This window comes from Spinacia oleracea, chromosome 4 (assembly GCF_020520425.1).
Source record: "Spinacia oleracea cultivar Varoflay chromosome 4, BTI_SOV_V1, whole genome shotgun sequence".
Lineage (NCBI taxonomy): Eukaryota > Viridiplantae > Streptophyta > Magnoliopsida > Caryophyllales > Amaranthaceae > Spinacia > Spinacia oleracea.
Window position 1 is genome coordinate 37,467,297 of NC_079490.1, and position 13,869 is coordinate 37,481,165.

Here is a 13,869-nt window from a genome sequence, read left to right on the forward strand (position 1 = left end):
TCGTTACACGATGAGGCACTTGGGCTTGCTCCCAAGCCCCATCGTGCCACGAGGCCGCATCGCCCCTCGACTGACCGTTGCACAAGGCACGAGTAGCAGCAGCCACGCTTGCGCGCAGCCTGCCCGCGTACATCGCATCGCAGCAACCCCTTCGCGAGGCATCGCTCGCTGCACGTGAACCATCGCTCGCTGCACGAGCCAGCGCTCGCTGGTGCGAGCCATCGCTCGCTGGCACGAGGCAGTGCGCGCTGTGGCGCAGCACGATTGCTGCCCACACGCGACTGCTCGCAGTGCCTTGCTTGTCGCCCATCGCTCATCGCCCATCGCATAGCACACACGGCCAGCACCATTGCCTCGCGCGTGCACCATGCTATGTTACTCGCTGCATTCGTACCGCACGGGCGACGAGCTCCCTTGCTCCTAGTCGCGTGCCCGCACTATACAACACCCCTTAAGGGTAATGTTAGGTTATGATACATATGACAATTCATAAATCATGCAGAAAAACCATAAACCCAGGAAAACATATTATTTACACATAATCATTTAGCATAGATTAGATGCATACTCTTTGTTGCGTGCCTTCCCTAGCTGCGCCCGAACCGAACAAGAACAAGTCTTTAGGACTCCAAGTGTCGTCCCTCCGTAGATAGTCCACAGCACGTCCGGATCCGCCTTAAGATTGACCAACTAGAATCGCCCTTAAGGTACTATTATTTTCGGCACTTTATAGGCAAATGTGTGACTGAATTTTTCTCTCAAAAACTCACTTTGAATACTTTGAAACTTCTGTTATAAATTGTGAGCCCTAGCCTCATATTTATAGCGGTATGGAAAGGGAATCGAAATCCTATTCAGATACAAATTAATTAAACCTAGAATCCTACAAGAACTCTAATTTAATTAATTTATCAAATAGAATTAGGAATTTAATCATTAACCGAACTCTGCATGTTTTAGGAAACGTGCACGAACACAAACACTTGCACACACACGCACGACAGCCACGATGGGCCCCATGCGTGCGCGCGAGCAGCAGCCCACTCAGCGCCCGCGCGCGCTGCGCGCTGCGCGTGCTGTGCGCGCTGTGCGCTGCGCGCAGCCTGCTGGGCCTGGCCTTGCGCTGGGCCTGGCGTGGCTGTTTGTGCGGCGCGCTTGGCTTGCTGGGCGATGGCCTGGCTTCGTGCTGGGCCTCGTCCGGCAGGCCTCGTCCGATGCTTATTCGTACGATGCGCTTCCGATTAAATTTTCCGATTCCGGAATTCATTTCCGATACGAACAATATTTAATATTTCCGATTCCGGAATTAATTTCCGTTTCGAACAAATATTTAATATTTCCGTTTCCGGAATTATTTTCCGATTCCGGTAATATTTCCGATTCTGACAATATTTCCGTTTCCGGCAATATTTCCGATTCTGGCAATATTTCCATTTCCGATAATATTTTCGGACACGTACCATGTTTCCGTTTCCGGCAACATCTACGACTTGGATAATATTTATATTTCCGATACGATCCATATTTCCGTTTCCGGCAATATCATCGTTTCCGGAGTATTCATTCCTTGCCTGTGACGATCTTAGCTCCCACTGAAACCAAGATCCGTCGGTTCCGAATATTCATAGATGGAGTATTTAATGCTATTAAATACTTGATCCGTTTACGTACTATTTGTGTGACCCTACGGGTTCAGTCAAGAGTAAGCTGTGGATTAATATCATTAATTCCACTTGAACTGAAGCGGCCTCTAGCTAGGCATTCAGCTCACTTGATCTCACTGAATTATTAACTTGTTAATTAATACTGAACCGCATTTATTAGACTTATCATAGAATGCATACTTGGACCAAGGGCATTATTTCCTTCAGTCTCCCACTTGTCCTTAGGGACAAGTGTGCATTTCCTAATTCCTTTGTCGCTCGATGCTTGCTCTTGAACATAAGGTAAGAGTTGTCATCCTTATTATGTCCAGAGGTGTTCCTCGGTTTCAGAGTTCAACTGATCAAATAAACAGATAATCATAGCCTATGATTCATCCGAGCACGGCCATGCATTTCACAGTTTCTAGCTCTCCGAGTGGCCTTGTACAACTTTTAAGCATCTCATCCCGATTTATGGGAGGACAATCCCAATCTTGCGATCTTGAGATTAGACTTCGTTTGATAGGTGATTACCTGAGCGTTGCCTTTATAGCCTCCTTTTACGGTGCGACGGTTGGTCAACGTCAAAGCAACCAGTTCTCAAACAAGTAATCTTCAAATCACTCAGGTATTGAGGATTTAGTGTCTAATAATTTAATGAAATTTACTTATGACAGACTTTCATCTCTTACAGTAAAGTTTCATAGGTCTCGTCCGATACTAGTCTTCCCAAAGTAAGTATCTATGCAAATGATTATGACATTGCCATGTCCACATAGTTCAAGAAACAGAACTACTAGTCATCTTGCATTCTAATCGTCTAACGTTTTCTATGCGTCCAATTTTATAGAAAACTCCGATTAGGGACCATTTTCAACCTTTGACATTCAAGTTTACTTGATAGACATTTCTTAGTCACAGGACTGGTCCTGACAGTCTATCTTGAATATATCGTCAAATTGAAGGGACTCATCATTTAATAAACCACAAATTAAATGGAAAAATGAATTCTTTTCATTTATTGTGAATGATTAACCAATAATGTTTTACAAAGATTTAAACTCTAAAACTTTAAAACATTAAACAGAGACATCAAAGCCATTCTCCAATATGCTTGATTCCCATAGCTGCAGTGTGCGAGTTGTGCTTCGCCTGCGGCAGAGGTTTAGTTAATGGATCTGATATGTTGTCATCAGTTCCAATTTTGCTTATCTCGACTTCTTTTCTTTCAACGAACTCTCGTAGAAGGTGAAATCTACGAAGTACATGCTTGACTCTCTGGTGGTGTCTAGGCTCTTTTGCCTGTGCAATAGCTCCGTTATTATCACAATACAGGGCTATTGGTCCTTTAATGGAGGGGACTACACCAAGTTCTCCTATGAACTTCCTTAGACATATAGCTTCCTTTGCTGCTTCATGTGCAGCAATGTACTCCGCTTCAGTTGTAGAATCCGCAATGGTGCTTTGCTTAGCACTTTTCCAGCTTACTGCTCCTCCGTTGAGGCAGAAGACAAACCCAGACTGTGATCTGAAATCATCTTTGTCGGTTTGGAAACTTGCGTCCGTATAGCCTTTAACAATTAATTCATCATCTCCACCATAGACCAGGAAGTCATCTTTGCGCCTTTTCAGGTACTTCAGAATATTCTTGGCAGCAGTCCAATGCGCCTCTCCTGGGTCTGACTGGTATCTGCTCGTAGCACTGAGTGCGTACGCAACATCCGGGCGTGTACATATCATAGCATACATTATTGAACCAATCAATGATGCATATGGAATCCCATTCATTCGTCTACGCTCATCAAGTGTTTTTGGGCACTGAGTCTTGCTTAGAGTCATTCCATGAGACATGGGTAGGTAGCCTCGCTTGGAGTCCGCCATCTTGAACCTATCAAGCACCTTATTGATATAAGTGCTTTGACTAAGTCCAATCATCTTTTTAGATCTATCTCTGTAAATCTTGATGCCCAATATGTACTGTGCTTCTCCTAGATCCTTCATCGAAAAACATTTCCCAAGCCAAATCTTGACAGAGTTCAACATAGGAATGTCATTTCCGATAAGCAATATGTCGTCGACATATAATACTAGGAAAGCAATTTTGCTCCCACTGACCTTCTTGTATACACAAGATTCGTCCGCGTTCTTGATGAAACCAAAGTCACTGACTGCTTCATCAAAACGTATATTCCAGCTCCTGGATGCCTGCTTCAATCCGTAGATTGACTTCTTTAGCTTGCATACCTTTTTAGCATTCTTTGGATCCTCAAAACCTTCAGGCTGTGTCATAAACACAGTTTCTGTTAAAACGCCGTTTAAGAAAGCAGTTTTGACATCCATCTGCCATATTTCGTAATCGTAATATGCAGCGATTGCTAACATTATTCGAATAGACTTTAGCATTGCAACTGGTGAAAAGGTTTCATCGTAATCCACACCGTGGACTTGCCTGTAACCTTTTGCAACCAATCTAGCTTTGAAAACTTCAAGTTTCCCATCCTTGTCCTTTTTCAGTTTGAAAACCCATTTGCTTCCAATGGCTTGGTAGCCATCTGGCAAATCGACCAAATCCCATACTTGGTTTTCAGACATGGAGTCTAATTCAGATTGCATGGCTTCTTGCCATTGCTTGGAGCTAGGGCTCGTCATAGCTTGCTTGTAAGTCGCAGGTTCATCACTTTCAAGTAATAGAACGTCATAGCTCTCGTTCGTCAAAATACCTAAGTACCTTTCCGGTTGAGATCTATATCTTTGCGATCTACGCGGGGTAACATTTCTAGATTGACCATGATTCTCACCAGATTCTTCTAAAGATCTCTGAGTTTCATCCTGAATGTCATCTTGAGCATTCTCTAGAGTTTGTTGTTCGACTCGAATTTCTTCGAGGTCTACTTTTCTCCCACTTGTCATTTTGGAAATGTGATCCTTCTCCAAAAAGACACCATCTCGAGCAACAAACACTTTGTTCTCAGATGTATTGTAGAAGTAATACCCCTTTGTTTCCTTTGGATAGCCCACAAGGATACATTTGTCAGATTTTGGATGAAGTTTGTCTGAAATTAATCGTTTGACGTATACTTCACATCCCCAAATCTTAAGAAAAGACACATTTGGAGGCTTTCCAAACCATAATTCGTATGGAGTCTTTTCGACAGTTTTAGACGGAGCTCTATTTATAGTGAGTGCAGCTGTATTTAGTGCATGTCCCCAAAATTCTAATGGAAGTTCGGCCTGACCCATCATTGACCTGACTATGTCTAGCAAGGTTCTGTTCCTCCGTTCTGACACACCGTTCCATTGTGGTGTTCCAGGAGGAGTCAATTCTGATAGAATTCCACATTCTTTCAGATGGTCATCAAATTCATAGCTCAGATATTCACCGCCTCTATCAGACCGCAGTGCCTTAATCTTCTTGCCTAATTGATTCTCTACTTCACTCTGAAATTCCTTGAATTTGTCAAAGGATTCAGACTTATGCTTCATTAGGTAGACATAACCATACCTACTGAAGTCATCAGTGAAAGTGATAAAGTAGCTGAAACCACCTCTAGCATTTGTACTCATTGGTCCACATACATCTGTATGGATTAAACCCAATAGTTCATTTGCTCTTTCTCCAACTTTAGAGAAAGGTTGCTTTGTCATTTTGCCAAGTAAACATGATTCGCATTTACCATAATCCTCTAAGTCAATTGGTTCTAGAATTCCTTCCTTTTGAAGTCTTTCTAAGCGTTTCAAGTTTATATGGCCTAATCGACAATGCCACAGATAGGTGAGATCTGAATCATTCTTTTTGGCCTTTTTGGTATTTATGTTATATACTTGTTTGTCGTGATCTAATAAATAAAGTCCATTGACTAATCTAGCAGATCCATAAAACATCTCTTTAAAATAAAACGAACAACTATTGTCTTTTATTAAAAAGGAAAATCCCTTAGCATCTAAGCAAGAAACTGAAATGATGTTTTTAGTAAGACTTGGAACATGGAAACATTCTTCCAGTTCCAAAACTAGCCCAGAGGGCAACGACAAATAGTAAGTTCCTACGGCTAATGCAGCAATCCGTGCTCCATTTCCCACTCGTAGGTCGACTTCACCCTTGCTTAACTTTCTACTTCTTCTTAGTCCCTGTGGATTGGAACATAAGTGTGAGCCACAACCTGTATCTAATACCCAAGAAGTTGAATTAGCAAGTATACAGTCTATAACGAAAATACCTGAAGATGGAACGACTGTTCCGTTCTTCTGATCTTCCTTTAGCTTCAAGCAATCTCTCTTCCAATGCCCCTTCTTCTTGCAGTAGAAGCATTCGGATTCAGAAGTGGGTTGACTGACCTTTCTCTTTGCAGATTTGGCGCCAGTTTGCTTAGTTGGGCTGGCTTTGTTGCCACCTTTCTTAGCATTCCTCTTCTTTCCAGATTTCTTGAACTTGCCCCCACGCACCATAAGCACATCCTGCTTATCACTTTTGAGCGTCTTTTCAGCGGTCTTCAGCATACCGTGAAGCTCAGTGAGCGTTTTGTCCAGACTATTCATACTGTAGTTCAGTTTGAACTGATCATACCCGCTATGAAGAGAATGGAGGATGGTGTCTATAGCCATTTCCTGAGAAAATTGCTGATCCAGCCGACTCATATTCTCAATGAGTCCAATCATTTTGAGAACATGTGGACTTACGGGCTCGCCTTTCTTAAGCTTGGTCTCAAGAATTTGCCTATGAGTCTCGAATCTTTCGACTCGAGCCAGATCTTGGAACATGTTCTTCAACTCACTGATGATTGTGAAAGCATCTGAGTTGATGAACGTTTTCTGCAGATCCGCACTCATGGTGGCGAGCATTAGACATTTCACATCCTTGTTGGCATCAATCCAACGATTGAGGGCTTCCTGAGTGACCCCGTCGCCTGTAGCTTCGGGCATCGCCTCATCTAGGACATACTCCTTTTCTTCCTGCATAAGAACTATTTGCAAGTTCCTTTGCCAGTCAAGGAAGTTTTTCCCGTTCAACTTCTCCTTTTCGAGAATTGATCGAATGTTGAATGAATTGTTGTTTGCCATATTAAAAACTACAATTGAAAAGAATAAACAAATAAATAACCATTCACATTTTCTCTTAATAAACTTAAATTCTAGCATACATGCATAATTCAATGTTTATTAAGCATTTTATTCAAATTATGTGTTCCGGCAGGTGTGAATAAAATGATTCCAAGATCCTAAAATCATTGAAGAACTAAGCACAGTTTGTCGACTTAATCCTAGAATATCTTAGGTAAGCAAAAGCCTTTTGCTAATAGTCTAGAAACTATTCTTGGTTGATAGGTACGTCTAAGAACTTATTAGGTAAACCTATCGAATTTGCCACGACATAAAAGGACTCCTTACTTATATCGTTGAGTTTCACCAAAACTAACATGTACTCACAATTATTTGTGTACCTTGCCCCTTTAGGACCAATAAGTAACACCTCGCTGAGCGAAAACTATTACTAGATTGATGTAAAGGATATCCAAGCAAGTGTATATTTTGGCATGGCACCTTTTAACTCAATTTTTAAGTTTGGAACTTAAGGCTCTTACTATGTTGGTTAGATTTTAAGTGAACTAAAATCCTTAATCATGCAACATAATCAAGCTTTTGATCTCATGCATTTTAAGACATATTTAAAACAATAAATAACTTAAAACATGCATAAGATATTTGTGATCTAGTATGGCCCGACTTCATCTTGAAGCTTTGACTTCAAAGTCCGTCTTGAAAATCTCCGTGGGAGGCACCATTTTCTTCAAATAGGATAAGCTATAACTAATTACAACTATTTGATGGTTCGCAGACCATATTTGAATTGAAAAATAACTTTGGTACTTTAGACCAATTACATTCAAATTAATGGTACGCAGACCATATTTTCTATCCTATTTGGGCCATACTAGTCACTTCATAACCTGCAAAACAGTACATATACAATATATACCATTCACCCATTCATTATCATGAATGGCCCACATAGCTGGTTAGTAAAACACATTATGCATCACGTAAACATTTGCAGCAATTAATCAAGGGCACCAATAATCTACCAATTATTCAGTCCTTATTAATTCTAATCAAGTTGTTTTAACCTTAAGGATTTGTAGACCTAATCAAGAGTTTATGACTAAAAAGCGCTCCCACTTAAACCAATAAATTCATATGCTTTACCAATTTTAAACATAAAAATGTATTTCTAGTCTAACCGGAAACATACAAATTTAATTAAAATTTAAAGCTCATATAAATTTATAATTGAATCCAAAAAGTTTAATTTAATTTCAGTCGTATTTAAATTAATTCATGATTTTAATTTTAGTAAAATAATTAGAATAAATAACATTTATTATAATTATAATATTCAAAATTAAAATCCAAGAAAATAATTTAAATTATTAATTTTAAAATTAATTAAAATTACGTGAACTGAAATTTTCAAATTAAACATTCAAAACGATCTAATCGTAACGCAAACACCCTACGCGTTGCACGCCCATGGGCCGCACGCACACAGCCATTGCTGGCCATGTGCGCGCAGCCCATGCGCTCGTCGCATAGCTGTTGCATCCCTATCGCAAGCCTCCGCACGCATTGGTGCTCGCTGCGCGCGCCAGCGCTCATCGCACGCGGGCTATCGCTCGCAGTGCGCGCGCGACATCGCTCGCTGGGCGCGCGACATCGCTCGCTGGGCGCGCGAGCCATCGCTCGCTGGGCGCGCGACATCGCTCGCTGGGCGGGCGACATCGCTCGCTGTGCGCGCGAGCAATGCTAGGCGCAGCGCTCGTGGCACGCGAGCTTGCGCTCGCTGCGCGCGAGGCTGCGCGCTCTTGTGCGAGGCAGCGCGCGTTGTGGCGCAGCTCGCTTGCTGCCCACACGCGACTGCCTTGGCTCGCCCTACGCCCATGCCCATTCGTCCATTGGTCGTGGCACACGACACAAGGCAGGGCTGCTGCCTTGTGCTCGTGCACTACGCCCTTGCTCATTGCATTCGTGCCGCACGGGCGACGAGCTCCCTTGCTCGTCGTCGCATGCCCGCATTATACAACACCCCTTAAGGGTAACACGAAGCGTCCATTGCTTCGTGCGTGCAAGTTATATGAACGAATCGCATAAAAATTTAAAATTTATATTTAAAATTAATGACAAATTAATAAATAATATTAATTTCATAATTTTAGGGCGAAAAAATCGAAAATTTATTATCCAATTGATTTCCGATTGTTATGGATTCAAGTCTAGGTCATAAAAATTTAAAATTTATCGTAAATTTACAATTTTTATGGTGGTTTTTAATCATAGGTTTCTAATTAAATTACAATTAATTATGAAAATCAAATTAATTCTAAATTATTCTAATTTTCAACAAATTAATCATAATTACAAATTAGATTGCATAATTAACAAGACTAGGCATTCAAACTTGTTAAACATATGCAGTAGGTCAATCAAAAATTCAAGATTTATCAACAAGAATCGCAAATATTTAATTTAACATCTTAAATTTACGAAATTTTGCATTCGAAAAACTAAAACCTTCGAAAAGTCATAGTTAGGCTTCGAATTTGAGAATTCTGGGTTCGGCAGAAAAATACTGTTTTTGTCAAAATTTTAGAATGCCTTTTACATGCGGAATTGACACAAAAATCACTCAATTCGGATGAGTAACGAAGAAACTGCCGAAAAACTGCGTACGTATAATTAAATAAACGCAATTTGCAATTAATTAACAATTACGAAAATTAATCACCCCTTTTAATTCTTGCAAATTTGTAATATTTAACCATGTTCATGCAATTTAGATTATGAAAATAATAAGGGGCTCGTGATACCACTGTTAGGTTATGATACATATGACAATTCATAAATCATGCGGAAAAACCATAAACCCAGGAAAACATATTATTTACACATAATCATTTAGCATAGATTAGATGCATACTCTTTGTTGCGTGCCTTCCCTAGCTGCGCCCGAACCGAACAAGAACAAGTCTTTAGGACTCCAAGTGTCGTCCCTCCGTAGATAGTCCACAGCACGTCCGGATCCGCCTTAAGATTGACCAACTAGAATCGCCCTTAAGGTACTATTATTTTCGGCACTTTATAGGCAAATGTGTGACTGAATTTTTCTCTCAAAAACTCACTTTGAATACTTTGAAACTTCTGTTATAAATTGTGAGCCCTAGCCTCATATTTATAGCGGTATGGAAAGGGAATCGAAATCCTATTCAGATACAAATTAATTAAACCTAGAATCCTACAAGAACTCTAATTTAATTAATTTATCAAATAGAATTAGGAATTTAATCATTAACCGAACTCTGCATGTTTTAGGAAACGTGCACGAACACAAACACTTGCACACACACGCACGGCAGCCACGATGGGCCCCATGCGTGCGCGCGAGCAGCAGCCCACTCAGCGCCCGCGCGCGCTGCGCGCTGCGCGTGCTGTGCGCGCTGTGCGCTGCGCGTGCTGTGCGCGCTGTGCGCGCTGCGCGCTGCGCGCAGCCTGCTGGGCCTGGCCTTGCGCTGGGCCTGGCGTGGCTGTTTGTGCGGCGCGCTTGGCTTGCTGGGCGATGGCCTGGCTTCGTGCTGGGCCTCGTCCGGCAGGCCTCGTCCGATGCTTATTCGTACGATGCGCTTCCGATTAAATTTTCCGATTCCGGAATTCATTTCCGTTACGAACAATATTTAATATTTCCGATTCCGGAATTAATTTCCGTTTCGAACAAATATTTAATATTTCCGTTTCCGGAATTATTTTCCGATTCCGGTAATATTTCCGATTCTGACAATATTTCCGTTTCCGGCAATATTTCCGATTCTGGCAATATTTCCATTTCCGATAATATTTTCCGACACGTACCATGTTTCCGTTTCCGGCAACATCTACGACTTGGATAATATTTATATTTCCGATACGATCCATATTTCCGTTTCCGGCAATATCATCGTTTCCGGAGTATTCATTCCTTGCCTGTGACGATCTTAGCTCCCACTGAAACCAAGATCCGTCGGTTCCGAATATTCATAGATGGAGTATTTAATGCTATTAAATACTTGATCCGTTTACGTACTATTTGTGTGACCCTACGGGTTCAGTCAAGAGTAAGCTGTGGATTAATATCATTAATTCCACTTGAACTGAAGCGGCCTCTAGCTAGGCATTCAGCTCACTTGATCTCACTGAATTATTAACTTGTTAATTAATACTGAACCGCATTTATTATACTTATCATAGAATGCATACTTGGACCAAGGGCATTATTTCCTTCAGATAGTGGTTGTAATAATAGGCAATAGTAGGACAAACTAGTCATTTTCATCCACTTTCTCAAACCTCCAATAACAAAAGGCTCCTATATTAAGCTTTTTCAAAATTAGCTTTTTCACCCTAAAACTCTCTTCAAATCCTCTCCTAACCAAACACTTCCAATTAGCTTTTTCTAAAGGTCAAACCTCTAATTCACCCCAAAAAACTCTTTTTCCCTCAAACCTTTCCTAGCCAAACACCCCGTAAAACTAAATCAAGACTCACTTCAAACTCCATATTTTTCTCCAATCAAATTAAATTATGTCATATCATCACACTTTATTTATCCAATTTAATTATGTTTTTTAAGAGTTTAGTTAAGTCTGAGATATGTTACGTTTGTGGGTAATGTGTAAAAATAGTGAGAGTCTTTTTGTTACTCTGTACTGAAAAAGTAAGTTAAAGTTATTTGAAAACTGATGTGTCAAAGTCTGGAGTTTGACGTTGAGCATGAGGGATAAACTCACCTAAAGACGTAGAGTTGACAAAAGCCAACACGACACGGTACAAAAAAAAAAGTTACTCCCTCCGTTCGTAAATATGTATCTTATTTCTAAAAATAGCGTCCCTTATAAGTGTCTTGTTTCTATTTTTGAGCACGAGGAACTATATTCCAATATCAAATATGTTTTGACAAAAACATATCAGACCAGAATGTGTTTAAATATGATACTCATAAGTTCAAATATGGTATTCATAAGTTCAACTATGGTACTCAGAAGTTCAAAAAAGGTACCCAGAAGCTCAAAAATGGTACTCATAAGTTCAAAAATGGTGTTCATTTCTCAAATATGGTACTCAAAAGCTTTCAAAATAATGGTGAAATTACCGCCTAGCCCTCGGATATGTGCTTGAAAACACATCTCTGAGATGGGCCTCTCCGCCGTCTTTTTTTGAACATACCCTTTTCCCACTTTTCCATACACGTTTCTCACTTTTTTCATAAATCATGATTACTTTTTCTTACATATTCTACATTTTTTTCCCATTTTTCAATCCCCATATCCACTTTTATTTATACATTATCAATAAACAATTATCTACTTTATTCTTTCCAAAAAGAAAACACTCCCGATCATGATTTTTCCTACACACTTCTCCTTTTTTTAATACCCGCACATTCGTCCAAATAGGACACATATTTAGAAACGGAGGGAGTAATGTATAGGAAAACACGGCTCAATCTGATTAAGAAAAATGTCAATAGTACAGTAGTATAGTATGACTTTTTAGCATCTACTCCACTTCTGTCAACAACTCCCTGAACACCCGACAAAAATATATCACTCTCTATCAATTTTCACTGCTTAAAAGACAATACTGTATGCATAGTCCTTTTATTAAGGTGGTTTGACTTTTATTAATCCCATAATTCATTACACCTAATCCAAGCATGTCCTAAGAGAAGCCTATCTCTATATATAGTTTATATTGAAATTGTCTGTTACGTCAGGCTACTATTGTTTATTGTGATAATGTGAGTGCAATATACTTGTCTAGGGACCCGGTTCAACATCAATGCACATGCAAAACACGTCGAGATGGACATCCAATTTGTTCGAGAGAAGGTCGCGTTGGGTCAGATTTGGGTACTTCACGTTCCTACTCGGTATCAGGTTGCAGACATATTCACAAAGGGCTTACCACGACAACTGTTCTCGGAATTCAAATCCAGTATTAGCGTTCATTCTCCTCTCGCTACGGTTGCGGGGGTGTGATAAAGATAAACTTCTCTTAGAATATAAAATGTATATAGATAGACTTCTCTTAGGATATAATTGTATACTTCTAGACATATTAGGATTCCTAAAACAATTAGGGTCCGTTTGGTTCACACGGGGTAAAGGGAATGGAATCATGAAAGGGTATGGAATGGAATGGAAAGCAAAACCCTTTCCTTTCCCAACTTGTTTGGTTTACAAAAGATAAAAGGAATGCCCATCATCCACAGACACCCCTCTTCCCTTCGATCTACAACCACCACTCCTCCTTCAATCTAAAACCACCACTACTCCCCCTCCCCTAAGCTCGTCCGCCGGAACGTCGTCCCTCCTCCTCGCTTCTCTGTCGTTGTTGCTCCGATCCCCTTCCCCGCCGTTGCGCCTCTCTTTCATTTTTTTCTCTCTCTTCTCCTTTATCTCCATCTCTTAGATTTAGTGACTCTGTAGGTTTTTATTTGCAATTGATGTTGTTTTTAGGGTAGGAGACATGATTTTCAAGTGGTTGAAGTTATTTTTGGAGAGAGTGGAGTTGTTTTTGGGGGAGGTTAGGGTTTAATACGGGTGGTTGAAGTGGTTTTTGGTGGTGGCTTGGTGGCTTTCGTTGGTGGGTTGGTAGTTTCGTGGTGATAGGCTAGATTTTCGGTGATAGAAGGGGTGAATTCGTGGTGGTAGGTGGGTGTCCGGTGGAGGTTGGGTGGTTTTGAGGGAATTAGAGTAGGTTTCTGGTGGTGGTTGGGTGGTTGTCGGAGTGGTTCTAGCCGGGAATGTGGTCGGAGTGGTGTTAGCGGGCCGGTGGTTGACGGATGTTGTGGTGCCATGAATAGTCAAAGGTGGTCAAAGTAGTAGTTAAGGTAGTTGGGTGAAGAGGACTTTGGGGGTAAGGATGATTCCTTGGGGGGGTGTGGGGAATCATGGTAGAGGGAAGTGGGGGAATCATGGGGGTAAAGGGAATGATTGATTTGGCCTAACAAACAACTTAACAGGGAATCAAGGTAGTTGATTCCCTTTCCCTTTGATAAAGACCCCGAACCAAACGCCCCCTTAGGACTCATGCATTGTATTTACTATATATATATATATATATATATATATATATATAGAGAGAGAGAGAGAGAGAGAGAGGAAGGCTCATGTGAGAACATCCCCTCTATGTGAGAACACAA